The sequence below is a fragment of the Lycorma delicatula genome, chromosome 5 (assembly GCF_047948215.1).
Source record: "Lycorma delicatula isolate Av1 chromosome 5, ASM4794821v1, whole genome shotgun sequence".
Classification (NCBI taxonomy): domain Eukaryota; kingdom Metazoa; phylum Arthropoda; class Insecta; order Hemiptera; family Fulgoridae; genus Lycorma; species Lycorma delicatula.
Genome location: NC_134459.1, coordinates 37,271,805 through 37,290,961, shown reverse-complemented (window position 1 = coordinate 37,290,961; position 19,157 = coordinate 37,271,805). Strand labels below are relative to the sequence as shown.

The 19,157-nt window shown below is 29.2% G+C and overlaps 1 protein-coding gene across 3 annotated transcripts in view; it reads left to right on the top strand.

Moving 5' to 3' along the window:
- Oct-TyrR (Octopamine-Tyramine receptor) overlaps nucleotides 1-19,157 on the top strand; it is a 1,169,363-nt gene that overhangs the window by 170,514 nt on the left and 979,692 nt on the right. The window lies entirely within an intron of this gene.

The following is a 19,157-nucleotide window of genomic DNA, read 5'->3' as shown; positions in this document are numbered from 1 at the left end:
ATAATACTTATTTTCATTGTTTCCAGGAAATAAAAGTTTAATTAATGAATTGTTTGTATCTTACAAGGGAAAGGCACATCGGTTCAAATCTGACTTCATCTCCTTTTTTTTAAATTTAAATATATTAATTTATTAATAATTACTAACCTGTGATTGTAAAAAAAAATTACAATAAATAATAATTCAATAACAACAATAATAAAAAAAATTATCAGAAGTTATTAATGAAATAAAATTTTTTGTACTTTTAAAAATGTGCATATGTAATTTAATAGGCGTACAAGGAAGTCGTGTGGTGTTCACATCTTTTTTTTTTACTTCATGATATCACCACAAAGCTTAAAGCTTGTCCGTGGGATATGGAAGTAGTGTATTGTAGCGTATGAAAAATGCCATGCCTGACCGGTTTTCGAACCCAGGATCTCCAGATGAAAGGCCGAGATGCTCTCACTCCGCCACGGAGATCGGCGGTGTGGCGATCACCCATCTCTAAATCCATTTTAACTTAAAATTCGTAATTTTAAGAGACCTTTTTTAAATGAATTAATAAATACTTTCATCGTAATAAAACTAAAACCACTTTAACCAACACAGAAAAAGGAAAAAAAATGGCGTAAACTACTCTTCTTATTTTGACTTCCAAAATTGAATGCCATCAATGTCCCAATGATAGAAATCTTTTGAATCATTTTCAAAGAATTTATGTTAAGACAGTCCCCGAGATATTTAAAGCATGGGCCAACATATACACGTTCGTACATTTTCCAGAAATTTTTATGATTACTTTTTGTGATTTTTTTTGGACTCAGGGGATCGTGAAAAGAACCTGATTAAACCTATCGATGAAACCCGACAACCAAGTTTGGAACCGGTCTAATACATATTCCCTTTGTAATTTTTACTATATAGAAATAAAGCGATAACGGGGAAAGTAATAATATCCATTTCTACGGGAGAAATATATAAAAAAATAATCCCCAAGAATCATTTTTCATCCAGAGTGATTATAATTTTTTTTTTGAACATAAGGGAAAGTAAAGTTGTAATATTAGGATTACTTTTGACCTATATATATTTCTTTCTTTGTATTTGTTTTCCGGAAATAAATTTATGAGAAAATTGAAGAATTTTTTGAAAAATATTATAATTCGTAAAAACGAAATATTTACTATAATAATAGGATTTACCTATATTAGTATATTATTGTTAAAATGTTTTATAAAACCTTAGATTGTTAAAAGGTACGTTATTAAATTTAATTCAAAAGATACTTGATATAAATAATTTAGTTAATTATATTGCAGATCTCAGTTTCAGCTGTACTTAACTTCTCAAGGGTTGGGGCCTGAAATTACCGAACCGTGGATTTGTCAGGAAAGTTTATAATTACCAAGTTTATAATTAAAACATTGAAATTATTTTTAATTGAATTATATTATATTGAATATAATTTATTTATTACGCATAGATTGTTAAATAGAAATGTATGAGAAAATGTTTCTGTATTTACAAAAGATGTGTAAATAAACAAAAAGGAGATAAAACAGTAACGTTAGTCCGTATTAATGTATAAATAAAACAAATATTTGTATGTATGTCTTTAACTGCACCCAGAGATGAAGGCTTAAATCTTATGCGAGGTGACTAATACATTCAAAAAATTCACCAATAAATTTCTTTCTGATGCCTTTAGATATTAAATTATTCAGATTTCTGGTCCAATTAGGATACAGAACATCATAACAGCGAATCAATGTTATATAACAGCATGGTATTCTCGGATTAAAAAAAATAGAAATTGCCAACGAAAATAAGGAGTTTATTAAATTCGATAATCACAGAAATTGATGATACTTTACAAAATTTATTTCCCGTGAAATAATATAAACAATAAACATTTGTTAACTACAATATCGGCAATTTATCTACCAAAAATATATTATAATTTCCTATTAGGCACTGAAAAAATGTAAACTAATATTCCAATACCGATTGGCATACACATATTTATAGAGAAATTCATATATTAAAATATCATTTATTGGAAAATGAACTCTAAAACTAATTTGAGAATGTTATAAAGCAAATTTTCTAATAATTAGTTTTGTTATTATGGATGAATTGTTACCGACCAGTCAGCTGGTAAAATACATAACTTCATCCTGTGGGTTCTGTTTTACAAACGTACACAGACTAGAGATCATTCAGTCCAGCAGTGTTTGCCGGCCTGAATGCAAAATTTTCAGGATCCGCTTCATACCTCATGCGATTCTTTAGTAAAAACTAAATACTCTTTTGTAGCAATGTATAAAATCTGTAACGTGAAATTTTTTGTTACGTGAACTCATGAATCGACCATATTCCCTTTCTGGTGATCAGTACAAATTATATACCGCTATTTGCGGTTAGGATTTTTCGACTCGTAAAACAAATAAGTGAAATTTAAATGTAAATATGTATAAATTTGTAAATTTAATTCTCAATTTCGAGAAATATATTTCCTATTCTCTCGAATGCTAATGATATCGCAGTTGCTTTTAAATGTATATGAAAATTAAATTGTTAATATGTTAATTTATGGCCTACAAACAGTTTCTAGTTTACGAGAATCCCAAAAAACTGTAGCCATGATTTTTCCTGCAGATGGAACGGTTTTCGCTTTCGCGTACTTTCACATTCTTCCATCCACTGTTTGAACTGCTGTTTGATCTCTGATGTGTAATGGTAAATCCATGTTTCTTCTACTGTTCTAAACATCATGGAAATTTAGTGGGTGTTTGAGTAACTCTAAAAACCCTTGAGAGGTGTTCTGTGAAATACGTTTTTGGTCGACAGTAAAAATAAACTCGATACCATGTCCACTACGTAGTGGATATGTTGAATAAAGATGTTTGCGAGGTCAGTAAACTCGGTAACATCTCTTTAGTCAGCAATTATTTATACAGACCTTAAATAAATCAAGTACAAAAAATATAATACTAATCTTATATGCCATGTTTGAATATTTAGTTGATTTCTGTTGGTTGTTGCTTAGGTTGTTTTTTGGTAGGTTGTTAAATTCACATTTGCATTGTGGATTTTTGTAACGATTTCGTTGGTCATAGCCTCTTTCGAATGTTTATCATTTTAAATGCATGTACGACAACGTTTAATTTCCGCACTCATATTTTACCATCGAAAACGGAAAGGAAGAATTCTTCAAAGTGGAATATACAACTTTTTTTTATATCTGTCGGGATTTTAAACGTTTTTAAAACAAAGTAGTTTAGAAAACTTTAGACTTCAATTTTAGCCATTTTTCAAAAAACGTAAAACTTTGTTTGTTTTACTCGATTGAAGTAAACACACTTGCTTGAAATTTCGTAGAAAGGACCATACTTGACAAATAGTGAGATAAATAAATTATTCATTTCTTTGAACTTGTGTTCAAAAAAATCAGGCCAATTTCTGAGTTGTTCGGAAAGTTCTAGATGATATCTATATTATCACCGACAATATATATATATATATATATATATTGTTTGCGTGTAAAATTTTATACGAAAATCTCATATATAAATTTCTGTTAACTGAAATAATAAGAAAAATATTCTGTTATACCTATTTTGGTATTTAGTCTTATTTTATTTTAAACTATTTTTCTAAGGAAAATTATTTTCCAAAATTCGTATGATCCTTTTAAAGATTTTTGAATGTTTTAAAAGCAATATAATATTATAGTTGTATTTTCACTATTAAAGTCTGTTTTTACAAATCATCTTGTGTTGTACTCATTTTACCAATATTCAATTTTTGAAAATCTTGATCCCTTACTCTTATTTTGACTTGAAATACGTCTGTAGAAAAATTAAATGTCATGAGTAGCTATGATAAATTATAAAGGTCGCCAAACCCGATAATTGAAAAACTCCTCGTGTTCAAACATAAGTCGCATTGTCATTTCATTTTAGTTAATTACGATTTATACCATATGTCAATAAATTTTTTAAAAGTATACCCTAGGCAATACACATAATATAATTGAATCTCTCAAGCAAATTATAGAATTTTGGTCCAACTTTAACAACTAAACATATTAATCCTAAAATTTATACTAAAATATTAATTTATGTGTGAATTTGAACCGACTGTTGTTTAATATTATATTTGTATTGAGAAAACTGAAAAGCTGCATTCTAAATGTTGTTTTAAAACATTTTATAAAAAGGTAAAGCAAAACTTTTCCTTTCTTGTAAATATACTTGTTGATTAAGAATTAGTGATGCTCTGGAAAATGATAAATTTAAATGAATGACTTAATTAAGTGAATATTAAATATGTTTAAAGATGCAGTGACTTTTCTATTTCCTTTACTACATATATATATTATAAACTATCAGACTCAGCAATGCTTCACTATTGCTAGATTTGAGTATATATATTAAATGAACACAACTGAAAACTTGATAAAACATTAGCAAAATGATCATTACGGAACTTCACAAAATTCAACCTTTCTCTTTTACTCTTTCTCCCTTTTCCCCATTTTCATTTTTACCATATTCCCTTTTCCATTTCCCCATTCCCCCTTCACTTTCCTTCACCATTTCTCTTTCCCGTTCCTCTTTCACCCGTTTTCCATTTTCTTTTTTTTTCTTTCCCCTTTCCAATTACTTCTCCCGTTTTTCCTTTTCTCAGTTTTCCCCTTTTTTCTTTTTTCCATTTCTCCTTCTTCCGTTTTATCATTTTCGAACTTACCCTTTTCCCTTTCTCCCTTTTTTCCCGCGCGTAAGTTAGTCCAGTAGTTTTTTAGTCTATAGCGGACACGTATATCGGAAACAATGAAATGTAATTCTAAAATATTTAGTATAGCGTGTGTTGCTTTTACGTCTAACAGATTGCGCCGTTTTAAAAAAAAAAAAAAAAAAACATGTTTTTACCTGTCACAGGTGTTACATCTTAGTAAATAGTACATCTTTATAAATAGTAGGTAAATAAAAGCACTCTCGTATAAGAATGCAAAGTTGATTCAAAATTTCAAAGCAATCGGTGAAAATGTTTCGAAAATTAAAAATTTTGAACAAATGAACATTTACATTTTTATTTATGTAGATTAAATCCAATTTACAAATCTTATATGCCATACATACTGATTTATATGTATTTATTTATTTAAGTACTATTTAAAACAGTCAAATACATAATCACATGTAAATCATTATAATCATATAAACTAAGATAGCAGGGTAGCTTGATCTACATTCCTGATTGTGAATAAATTTGACAAACTTTTAATATTTAAAATATTATAAAAAAATTTATTGAAGAATTATTTAGATTTTATTAGAAGTAAATGGATGGTGGTCTACTAATGGGTATAATCTGCATAAACTTAGCAATGGGTTCTTAAACTGGTTTTTAACATGGTTAGCTAACTAATCGGTGTAAAGTTGTTTGTCATCATTTTTACTCCTTTAAGAACTAAAGGAAGTATTGTGATCGCGAAAAATTTCGGTTTTCAGATTTTAACAGAAATATCCATCATTTTGAACATCCCTAAATCCATTTTGACTAGTTTCGACGTGACGTCTGTACGTACGTATGTATCTCGCATAACTCAAAAACGATGTTGAAATTTTGGATTTAGGACTGCTGTAACATCTAGTTGTGCACCTACCCTTTTGATTGCAATCGACTGAGCCAAGTGTCCAAAAATTTGGATTTTGTACTTTTTCTTAACTGCAGTAATAAGTCTATATATAGAGTTTTTCAACGATATATCATAAGTGGTACTTATTCTCATTGGTCCCTGCGTTATACACAAATAAAAGTTTAATTAATGGAATATTTGGATCTTAGAAAGGGAAGGCACATCGGCTCTATGCGACTTTATTTTCTTTGTTGTTTAATTTTTTTTTTAATATATAGATTTATTAATAATTATTAAGCTGTGATTGTAAAAATGATTGTTTTACGATAAACAATAATTAAATAATAACAAAAAAAAAATTCTTTATTAAAGAATTGGAGGATCGTATCTCGCTTTCAAATAAAATAAGTTTAAATGAAGTGCAGCAAAAAATGTGTATATGTAATTTAATAGGCGTACAATGAAGTCATGTGAAGTCCACATCAGATTTTTTATAATCTGTTGAATCTGAATTTATTAATTAGTGCCTTGTACATGATTAGTTTATAATCTTCAGACACAACTGCTTATACTGCAGTGAAATTCTACCAGCGCTAGTTATAAAAATCAAAAAACTCTTTTGTAATCGACTTGTTCAAATCGGTACGTGACAGTATCATACATAGCTATTCGTGCAGCGCAGAAGTATCTATAAAATTAGTTCCGATGATATTGTTCGGTTTTCACTGATGCAGTGTTGTAGAGAGCGTTGTTATTTTTTAAATTGTAAATTTTCCTAATTATTTTTAATTTTTTTTTTGTAGTTAATTATTTTCGTCTACATTTAATATCTATTTTATTTATCTATTACATTCTAAATATCATTAATTTGAAAGATGAACAGTTGATTGAAATAGAGCGATGTTATCATGTAATTTATGATTTAGGAAATGAAAAAATAAATCATTGTGTTGGAAAGGGGAAAATGTATTGCCAAAAAATTGTACTATAGTGCAGCCCAATCCGTTGGAAGAACAGAAGTATATGCTGCTGTTTTATAATAATTTTACGGCGAGTTCACGCTTCATGGGGAGTTTTACTTTGCGGCGTTCTTTTTAAGAATATAATTCTTATTTAATTTATTGACCTTTATGATTTCACTAGAAGTTATATAGGTTTTTATTACACTAACTTCGTATTATATCTTTTACAAATAAAAACATATTTCTTCATATATTCTATTTTGCTTATAAATAAATAATAATAATAATGCTAAATACGTAATATTACCAATGAGAATAATATTTGAAGTATTCATTGTTAGTGAAATAAAGAAATAATTGTAAACGATCAATTCCTAAGTTACATTTATGAGTTTGATGGCGTGTACTTACATAGTTGAGTTTAAAATTAAACTTGATTTAAAGTCTGAATATTCAAAAACATTAATTTTTCGTACCATGAACACGATGGTATTTCCATCTTTGGTTATGGTTATCTCTTTTTCTTTTAAGTGTATTCTGTTTTGGTTATCAATAAAGTGAATGTATAATAAGGATTTTTTTTACAAACAGGCCTGCAGAGGACCACGCGAATATCATGTCAATTCCTTCTGTTCTGATTTTTCCTCTTTCTCCTCCACAATTCTTTCTTTCTTCATTATGCTCTGTTTTTCATTCTTCTGTTCAGGACATGCGTCCTCTTTTTTCTGCATTCAAAAGAATTTCTTTCCTGCGGATATTTTGGAAAAAAAGTTTTTCTAATTTCGCAATCTTTCATTTCTATGTTTGCTTTATTCAGGTCGTCGTTTATTTGTTTAATATATGGAGGCGGAGTTTTATATTTCCAAAATTTATTAAAATGTTTTTTGCTCAACCTGTCTGAATCCATTCTAATCATGTATCCCACCTAATTTAGTCTTCTTTTTCGGATTGTGTTTTCTAAATCTTCAAATTTTTATCTTTTTTCTTTCATTTTTGAATTTCTTTATTTGACTTTAACCTGTTTCCGTCTTTCGTTTTTCTTGAGCCAGGATTCGTTCTTAAAAGTTTTTTTCAGTTTTTAAAAATGACTCCAGATTTGTTATATTGGAGTTTTCTCTCCCATAGAAAATTACTGGATCAATATTGTATTATAATGTCGCAATTATGCATTTATGGATAAATTTTCCTCGTTGAACGTAATTTTCGTTAAAAATTTCAATCTTTCATAAACTCTTTTTCCACTTTAAAACGTCTTCTTAACTGAACCATTTGAGATTACTACTTCGCCTAAATATCTAAATTTATCTGCGTATTTAATTTGTTTCGAATTTGGCATATATTTTTCTTTTTTAATAATTTTATTTAAAGTTGCATCAGCAATTAAAGTCATTAGCGAATTATCAATGTAACTGGTCCATAAATGTACCAGTAAACGTGTTAGTCTTGAACAAACTCAGCCCATTCCTGAGATTTTTTGTTAATTTAAATCCAGCCACCAAATAACAGCGGTATCTCTAATATAAAAATCCTAATAAAAGCAACTACTTTTATTAGGATTTAAACCTGAAAATTCTCGACTACGAAATCAGCTGATTTACGACGACGAGTTTACCACTAGACCATCCCGGTGGGTTATACATTTCTTGTTTTGTTTAAAATTTTTCAATATTTCTGATTTAAAATAGGAGATTTGAAAACCAGCATTTTCTGGCAATTACTTTCAAATCCTAAACTTGAGAAATTGCCTCATTCTTTGAATTAGCCATTAAAGCCCAATCATCTGCGAAAGATAACAATTTACTATTATTTTTCCTTTCCCTGCCACGATTCCAAAAGCAGTTTTGTTAAAATTCTAAAATATTTTCATTATTTTATCCAATACCAGGTTAAAAAGTAGGGTAGAGGCTAGGCTATCTTTCTTACTGTGACCTGTTTTAATTTCAAAAGGATCGTTGATTTTGCCTAAAAATTTTATTTTTGAGAATGTATTTGTTATTGTTAATTTTATTAAATTTATTGTTAAAAGGAGTTTATAGTTTAAAGGATTTTAATGTATTAGAAAAATTTATTTTCATAAACCTTAGATTTCTTTAAAGTAGTCATATTTTTTTTAGTTTCTCTTTTTAACCACGTCTCATTTACTCGTTTTATTTTCTTAATAGTTTATCAAATATATCGTTATGATTGCTATAGTTATAATTTCATCGTAGCAAAATTGGGCTACCTTGGATAGATCTGGTTAATAACTCGCTGCAAATACACTGATGTGTGCGAATAATTGACTAAATTATCACTGTCACGGCACGGACACTGGGAGGAGCACGTCACTATGAGGGCAGTATTACGTTTGAATGGACAGACCTTAGTCATAAAGTGCTGAACGATAAGTGCTGATGAGATAAATATCGTAAGTTAAAGATGAATTACAGTGTAGTTAATATGAGTTATAAAATGTTTATCCCTTTATATTAACTAACTTTATACGTTTATAAATAAATAAAGGTAATGCATACAGAAACTTTTACACTGTTTAAGTCTTATGGTAACCTTCTAAAAAGTATGTTGGTTTATTCATGACTATAATTTTCAAAAGTTACTGCAAATTTTATACGCTAAAAGATTAACAGCTTAATCAAAATAGAAGGTTGTAATTGGAACGAGAAAATTACTCTAGCAGGACATTTGCACAGAAGTGGAAACAACTCATAGAGTGAACAGAGTAATGTTAATTGAAGCGCAGTTATTAGCAAAGATAAAGAAAATTGAGTTAGACTAGTTGATGAAAGAATTAGAAGTGTATAGAGGTCGAGGTGACCTCGACAAGAGTACATAACTCAATTTATTTCATTACCGATTTAGTTTTAAATCATTGATTAAGAATGAATTTCTTTTTATTTTAATTTACCTATCGTATTTTCATTATCTAAAAGAATTTATTTATTGAGGTAATATTCATTTAAAATATGATCTTCTGATCGGCATTTTCTACACAGAAAATGCTAGCAATATTTCTCCATTCTCAACTGTACCGTCAATTGTATTACTGTCAACCTGACTGGAAATTTATTAAAATTGAAAAATATGAAAATAATCTTTCTCGCTTTTAACATATATATCAACCATTCTCTTGGAAACGATTGTAAAATTTAGATATTTGATGATAGGCGATAAAAGGGATTTTTTAAATCTATGATTCTTTAAAATTAAAAACCTGAAGTGTAAAAATCACGTTCCAAATTAATCTTTTATTTAAGGTGTAATTTTTCATATTTTCAAATAACGAGTTCGGTACAAAAGTAAAATGAAATTCCAGTAAAATACGAAAAATATAGGCGTAAAAGAATTCGGTGTTCTCTGAAATTACTTTGTAAAATCCTATAAGATTTTAATATAGTTTAATAATTTTTATCATTTTAATAATTTTATATCCCTATTAATTTACCATTTGAATGCAAGATTAGCTTTAATTATTATTTTGTTTGTAACTTCATCACACCTCTTATATTTAAAAGAAACCATAAGCAATTAAAAAAGTGTGTAAGTGATGTCAATAATTTATTTGCTGAAGGAAAATTATAGCTAATGAAATAAAACACTTACTTCATTTTTTTGGAAAAAAATATTTTTTTCCAGTGTTAGCATAAAAAAAATAAATATTACAATATTAGTAATTCAAGTTAGTTGTTTTCCAAATTTTTTTAATTATTTATCTCAGGAAATCTGAAGGTTTTGGAATTCGTATAATTTCTTCTTTATAACCCTGTTCAACTCTTATTAGTGTTAAGGTTGTGGGAGTGTACACGTTCCTTTAAATAACCCCAAAAGAAAAAGTCACAGACAGTAAGATCTGAGACTTTAAAAGGGCGGAGGTCACCCTTTTAAGACAAGCCACCGAGGTGGTGGCTTGTCCAAAAATTCACTTCCATGACCGATACAACGACCCTGAAGTTTTAACCAAAGTCCAGTTTAACTGGGTTTACAAAGTAAGGTCCAGCTTCATCTTGCTAAAAAGTAGCATATCTCATTTCTGGAAAAGTAAAATAGACATTATTTGTTGATTTAAAACTTCTACGTATTTATTTGCAATCACTCTGTTGTCTGATATGCTGTAAGATAATACACCATTGACAGTTAACAGCTGTCTAGCCAGTAATGCCTTTTGATTTCAGTTTCTTCTGCTCAAAAATATGAGGGTTTTCGGTGTTGTAATAATTACAGTTATGCCTGTTTATCATACCGTTAAGGTTAAGGTTGAAAGTAGATTCATCTGAGAATACAACACGTTCATGCCAGTTTAGAGAAACTTCATGATGCTCAAAATACTCGAATAAAAGTATCTGGATCATATTCCAAAAGATTATCAACTAGGTAGCTTTTAAAAAAAAATAATTACTTTATTCATTTTTGCTATTGGACAGTCGATTTTGGCACCCGAGTATCTAAAGAAACTTTTCTCAATGAATTAGGTTTACCTTGAGATAGCAGTAATGAAGCACACACCGTTTTCTCTTTACCTTCTTCAGTAGATCGGCTGTATATTCTCACTGTACTGACAATTTTCAACAACAAACAGTTCCACTTAAAAATTGACATTTCGGTTAGTGAATCAACATCAGAAAATTGATCCCTGAAATATCGTATCAACTTTGCTAGATTGCCAAATGCAATCCCCCACGCAACATATTTTACTTTTTGTTCAGTTGTAAATCCATTTTAACAATATTAAATGTTTACGAAGAAAAGTAAAGCAGTGTTATTACTAATTATTAACTTATTTTATTGAATTTGAACAGCTGTTCAAAAATACATCATCTGGTATTAATGATTTGTACCAGCTATTTTATAATAAATTAAAAAGTGGTTTATCTAAAATTGATCTGCCGCCAGTTTGTTTCTATAAATCTTAAAAGGTTGAAATTTTCACAGAGTATTTTTAAAACCTTAGTTAAAAGGCCTGTAAAATTTCAATAGAATCGGTGGAGGAATGGGCGAGCGATACTAAATCAAAACCGTATACCTCTTTGTGGGTCCCACGGAATGTATATAAATGTAATTTCCAATTTTTTTTTGAAAAGATAAAACAGCTGTAATGATACAGAATAATCAAGGTGAACGCTGATTGGCTAAGCGAATTATAAATGAGTATTATTGTCCAACATGTTGTCCATCTGCGCCGTGTACGAGTTGTAATAATCATTATAGAAAATAAATAACAAAAAAAAAAAAACAAATACTGATGTTAAGATACAAAATTTAAAACGTATACAAAAAAAAATCTGCTTTGACAGATGCTATCAGGGAAGACTAAATAAAAGGAGTGGTTAAATAAATAGGTGGTCGATCGAAGCACCCTTAACTAGTGTTTGCGGCTCTCCTGGGTACCGCGGCCCAATTTTTAGAGTTAATTCAATAAGTGAACGTTTTTATAAAATTTTAATTTATCATGTATTGTAAATTTTTCAAGCTTGCTTCAATAAACTTTAGTAACTTCGAAGCAGAATTTAAATGAAATGTATGTGAACTTATTTGAAGTAGCTGGATAGTACTCTTCCAAACAAAAATTAAATGCATGTCATTAAGTATATTAGATTAATTATTTTAAAATAACAAATTTAGTTTCATAATTTTCTTACCAGTTTTCATAAATCAAGGAAAATTAAAAAAAAATGATTGGACCATTTTAATTTTAAATAGTTTCAAGATAAATCTTTCTATAAGTAAAATCTATTTAAAACCTTCTTTTACATATTTAAATTTTCAAACTAATCAGGAAAATCATTAAAAAAATGAGTTCTGGAAAATTTGCAATCAAATTTTTGAAGTTTTGAAAATTACAATAAAACTAATGAAAAATTAGTTTTGTTTTATAATTTTCCAGTGTTTTAGTTGAACTGAGTATTTTAAAGATATATATTACATACGGCCTACTTCATTTTTTCTTTTCACTTATTTTACTTTAACTGCAGTATATTTTTCTGTCGAGATTTGGGAGAAAAATAAATTATAGTCTATACTTACTATTTGGAGAGGTTAAACTGGAGTCATTCAATTTACTTTGTGACAGAGATTGAGGACCCTGAAAGAAGAACGTTTTAAACACTGTACAGATGTAGCCAATTATTAATGCAGTACCATTAAAACTGGCCGTAGAAAGTGTGCTTTTAATTCGTTTTAACTTGCTTTTTCAATATTTAAACCGAGCTCATTATTACGCGATTATTTTTAACGAAATGCAATTAAACGGATTAAATGATACTGGCTCACTAATTTTCTGTTAATCTTTATTTAATTTACTAAATTGATAAATTCTACGATTCTTCTTTCTTTTGTTTTACCTTTTGAATAAAAAAAAAATATTACAATAAAAGATTTTTGTTGGGTTTAGAATAAGTAATGATCATGATTGTATAAAAAAAACAAACTTTACATTAAGTAATAGAATTACTGACTTCAAATCTTACTAATTTCGTTATAATACCACAAAATATATAAAGTTCTATAAAAATGTATTTCACAAAAATTCTGTGTACATTTTATAAAGAAAAATTTAATTTATTGTAGCTGCAATCACTCGATTGAATTCATACATATTTTGTACGTGAAATAAATGAATGGTCCCATAATTTTTTTTCTCACCAATCGTGTGTATTTTCAATCGATTCCGATTAAGAAACCACATGTAAATTGCATTACAGAAAGATCGTTAAAGGGATTTCCAGCAAATACCCAGCAACGCGTATATATAAATATATATATAGACATAAACACATATGTAAAAATAAACTACATATGTAAAAATATGACAATAGTTTAGTGAAAAAGAAACCAAAGAATAACCCACATTATTAAACAATAGATCAGATAAACAAAATAGTAGCCTAACAAATCCTCGAAAAGAAATAGAAGGACGCTAGGCTCCTCACTAAGACGTACTAAAAGACTTTCATCACATGCTTGATACTGAATCAGTTTAAGTGTCACTCAGATATCTCAAGTTCAGCACGTGTTGGCGTTTCACTCGCCGGATATCTCTTACTGCTAGAAAGTTCACATGACTCTCTAATCGCTGTCTGTAACTTAGACCTAACCATTTGATCTTACTACAAAGTAAAGCAGTCTAAGGTAGTCGTGAATCTCCACATTCCGAGCGAAAAACCCAGTGTCTCTGTAATGATTCTCGCCAACTTATTCTGTAAACGTTGTATAATCTTAACGTTTTTTTTTTTTTGTATATCGTGTCTCATAATCTTGTAACTTGGTTTTATAACCATAAAAATGAATTCCAACTAATACAATTTATTTATCTAAAACTGGATTTTCATTAATAGTAAATTTTTATTAATCTTTAACTAAAGGAAAATACTGGTAAAAAACATAACTGTCCCGGCTTTGTCCTTACACAGACTGTTGTTATATTTAAAGTACAACAACAGAAAATATCAAAATGTTAAGTAAAAACATTTGAATCCGATTTACCCAGTTGATTAAATGACGTTTTTTCCTCAAGAAATATGTAGTATTGAAACTATAATTGAGAAAAAAATTAATTCTTAGTAAAACATTTTCGGTTCCAGTTTATCCCCTTTACCAAATAACGTTTTTATCAACATAACTCTATTAAAAGTATAATATTTAATGCTAACAAAAATATACCAAAAAATTTTAATCCTATTTTATTCCATTGCTAGACTTAAGATAAAATATTAGACATTATAAAAAAATGTAATTCTTATTCCGAGTCCAATGGAACATCCTTTTTTATATAATTCCCATATCATCTACATTAATACTAGATAAAGTGGGATCTTAAAAGTGTATTTATTGAAGTAATTATTTATTATATTACCGTGATGCTTTCCTTGTCGGACTTGAAAATTAGGTTAAAGCTGATATATGTTTGTATATATACATAGCTAAATATTCTAGCCACATTTCAACATTATTGTAAATGGGTTATCGAGATATAAAGTAAACTGTTGAGAAAGAATTTTGAAAGCTCCCTCTAAATCCGATCGACTTAAAGTTTGGAATTTTAAACTACTTAATAAATACTTTCATCGTACTACAGCTGAAATTTCTACAATCACTATACAAGAAGTCAAATATTAAAAATGACGAAAACTACTGCTACTTCTTTTTTAATTTTATTCAAATTTAATTCCATTAATCCTGGACCACCGTAAGTAACGACATCCGCTTTACCACCGGGGAACGGGCGGTGTGACGACTAGCATCGTCACACCACCCGTTCCTCTTCCTAGCTCTACAAGATCGTTTTTTACACTCTCTAAAACTGATAATGACATCACAATTATCAATTTGGCCTCTGTCAGTATGTCGCAGATGTAAATGCCTTGGCACACATTTACATCAGTGTATTTACACAACTTACCATCGCCTTTGTATAGTCTCTTCCAACCTCGACCATTACACCCCTCAATTATTAAATAACCGATTCATGGAAGAGCGATCCCTCTGCCTTCCTGTAACGCCGAAGGTTTTACTCAAAAACTATTCCCGTATCTAATTTCAGTTAGACCATGCGCTCAAATCATTATTCGGTTGAGTCTTTAAGTACCAAAATTACTATTTTCATACCAACAAAACAAGTGTTAATCGAAACAACAACAATTTTGCCCTACAACTCAATTTACTCAAAGTCCTCTTGATTAACTTAAAAATCAAGAAACAAATTCACAAATTTAATAAGCCACAATGAAAACGTACTCTAACTCTCTCTGCTCTGGCCCGCTTTTGGAAACGAGGTCAATACCAACACCCTCCCATACCGCAGCTTTATTAAAATGGCATTAATGCCCCTCCACTATATACAGAACTTTTCTAAGCCATTTTGAAGAATTTATGTTATTAAGTCCGGAGATATTAATAAAAATACAGATTAAACTACGTACGTAAATACATCTTCCAAAAATTTCTATAATTTTTTTTGACTAACGGACTCTAAAAACGTTGATATTTACTAAATCCTTGAAACCCAATATTTTTTACTCTTTCATAGTCATTTTCCTACAGCAGAAAAAGAGCTATAACGTGGAAAATAAAAAGAAAATAAACAAAAAGATATTGCCAAAATATTTTTAAGACTCTTCAAAGGTACGGTATTTTACTTTTATATGCAAAGTATCTTACCTAACATAATTTGAAGAGTAAGGCGGGATTCTCAGTTGGTAAAACTATTTTTTCTTTATTTGTTTATCCTTCTCGGAATATGGACAGATTAAATGGTTTCCAAAAAACATTGATTAAAAATCGTAAAATTTACAATAGTTTTCGAAATTAAAAAATATATACTTCCTTTGATTTTATCCTAATTTAATCATTCAGTAATTTTTCAAATTCTTTCCATTTAATTTTATAGATTGCATTTTGAATTAATGATGTAAATACTTTTTTTTTATTTTTAAGTTGAAAACTTACTAAAATCGATTATAGTACAATGTATGTGGATAAAAGTTATGTAAAACTTTTTCCTTCATGTGAGCTAATTTTTACTAGCTAGAATGAAAACTTCCTTTTTTCCTGTTTATTCTCCGGTAATTACCTTTCAGATAATACTTCAGAGGATGAATGAGGATGATATGTCTGAGGGTAAATGAAATTTAGTCTTGTACAGTCTCAGTTCGACCATTCCTGAGATGTATGGTTAATTGAAACCCTACCACCAAAGAAAACCGGTATCCACGATCTAGTATTCAAATCCGTGTAAAAATAACTGGCTTTACTAGGACGTGAACGCCGGAACTCTCGACTTCCAAATCAGCTGATTTGGGAAGACGCGTTCACCACTAAACCAAGCCGGTGGGTTAGCCAGAATGAAAGCTAGTTTAGACATTTTTTACCTCTAGATAGTGTACTGTTGTCTTTTTTGAAAAAATACAATTTAAACAAATTTTGTTTCGACAAAACATAAGCTACTTGAAACATCAGAATTAGAAATGAGAGATATAAATATCTCATGCAACCGATTTAGATTTGCGTTTGAAATATATTATTATACTGTATGTGAAACGATCAGTTTTCTTTCAAAAATCAACCTACCAGCATACTGGCTGATTTAGTGGTTAACTCGTCGTCCAAAATTACTTGTTTAACAGTTTTTTTCGTAGTCGAAGGGTCTGCGGTTCAAATCCTAGTAAAAGTTGGTTGCTTTTATAGTGATTTGAATATTTAAAATTACATTCTTTTGTGGTTGGGGTTCAGTTAACCATACTTCTCAGGAATGGTCGGCCTGAGTCTGTTCAATACTACATATCATCCTCATCACACTGGTCCGTGGAGGGGTGGGTTGCTTATTGTTCACTAGTTGAACAGATTGTAAAGTGCACATTAAGACGTAACTTACCAGTATGATCAATTTTTCTGTTGTAAATACATAGCTAATGAAAAGGTTTGTGGATTATCGAAATTATGTTTTTCTATTGTCACATTAAATTTATGATTTATAATTTACAGAATTGAGAATAAAATTTTATTTAATAATAAAAATAGTATATTATCCTTATTTTCGACAAAATAAAGTTTATTTCAAATAGATTACAGATATTATACATTACTGTTGTTATTTTTTATTAACGTTTTGTAGTAAATTTTTTATATTGACCATTATATAATTTTTTTTTCTTCCCCATCTTTGATAGATAAGATCTGATTAGCTATCTCACAATTTTTAGCCTTTCAAATAATTTTTTTTTCCGTCTGATCCTAAAAAAACAAGCAGTTGCTTGTTCTTTTGTTTTTACAAACCTTGAATATAAGATTACTGTGAAAAAACTTTCTAGTTTCTCTTGCATATGGTTTTTTTGTGTAATTCCGATTATGGTATTATTATTGTTTGTCTTCCTTCAGAAAAAGAAGATTATAAAAAATATATTAAAAAAACACTACTGTGATGGCGTAGCAACATTTTACTTCAATAAAAAAAAATACCTTATCTGAAAACATAATATCGATGTATATACATTAAACCTGCGTTTTTCTTCGTCTAATAAATGGGATATAACAAATAAATATATGTTGGAATATATCTATAGAAGAAAAAAATTAATAACATCATAGCAAGAAAACGTCATGATGTAAAGTTCAATTACAGTTAAATATCAATTATACAAAATTGTTTAAAAGATAAATTCATAAAATCCGAAGTTTTAAATTAAAGTTTTTTCAGTACTTCCGTATTAACGCCACCGTAGCTACAGCTTTATTTAAAAACAAAGTAGTCAATCGGATTTCGGTGGAAAATGGGCCGATATAGAGTTAACATAGATTCAAAACAGTCTCTTTATTAATTTTAATAAATGGTTATTTATATTTATTTATTTTATAAATATAATTTAACCAAACTTAACCTACGCTCGCTTCGCTCGCTAACCTTGACTAATTAACACCACGCCACCGCAGCTACAGCTTTATTTAAAAACAAAGTAGTCAGTCGGAGTGTTAATTAACAGGAGTGTTTTGATTATTTAAATAATAAATAATTGCAATAATTACTGAATTTATTAAATAAATACTCAAAAAATTACGGTATTAATTAGTCAAGGTTAGCGAGCGATGCGAGCGTAGGTTAAGTTTGACTAAATTATATTTATAAAACAAATAAATACCATTTATTAAAATTGATAAAGAGACTGTTTTAAATCTATGTTAAACTCTATATCGGCTGTAGCTGCGGTGGCGTTAATACGTAGGTACCGGATAAATTCATAAAATTCGAAGTTTTAAAGTAAAGTTTTTTTCATTTCTTCCAAATTAAAAAAAAAAAATTGAACTTTATCAGGTGCAGTAAGTACAGTATTGTAATAAAAATCAAACAAGAGATAAATATTAAAAACTCGACTGCCAAAGAAAACAGTGCTCTTTAATATTGGATAATTATAGAGCGTGCGAATGCCAATTTTACATTAGTATTTGAAAATACGAGTAGTATAATTTTTTTTTCAGATACCTTTAAATTTATTTAAAATGTGTTATATATATATATATATATATATATATATATATGATTAAGTTTATATAAAATTTAATTTTCCCTTGATTGGCTAGAATTAAATGTAATAACAAGACATATTTTACTTACAAATATTATCTTTATTAATCTCTTTGGTTAACCAATCAACTATATAAACTTATAAATAAAATTCACTACGTTACACTTAGAATTGTCTAAGCTTTCTCAGGTGACAATAGACATTCGTAACTCATCATAGAAAGTTCTCTTGCGTACTAAGAAATTAATTGATCTACCCATCCTAGATTTTTTTTTTTTTTTTTCCCTACTCTCCCCGACCGAATATCCAATTAAGTATACTCAGTCGGGGAGAGTGTCCTTTTACTCTCAAAGGAGGCGTCTCCCACCCGCCGGCTATACGTCCGGCACGGCAGGTTGGCCTCCCCGGTCTCGGATCTTTTGTTTTACATTGCCTGCCTCTAATCCCCCGCTTTAGAGCCAAGGTCCGGCTATGCCGTCCCCCAGCGCCTCAGCAGGGAACCGGGACTCGGTCTTTACGCCTTTGGCCTCTAATCGACAGCGACGACCCCACAAATAG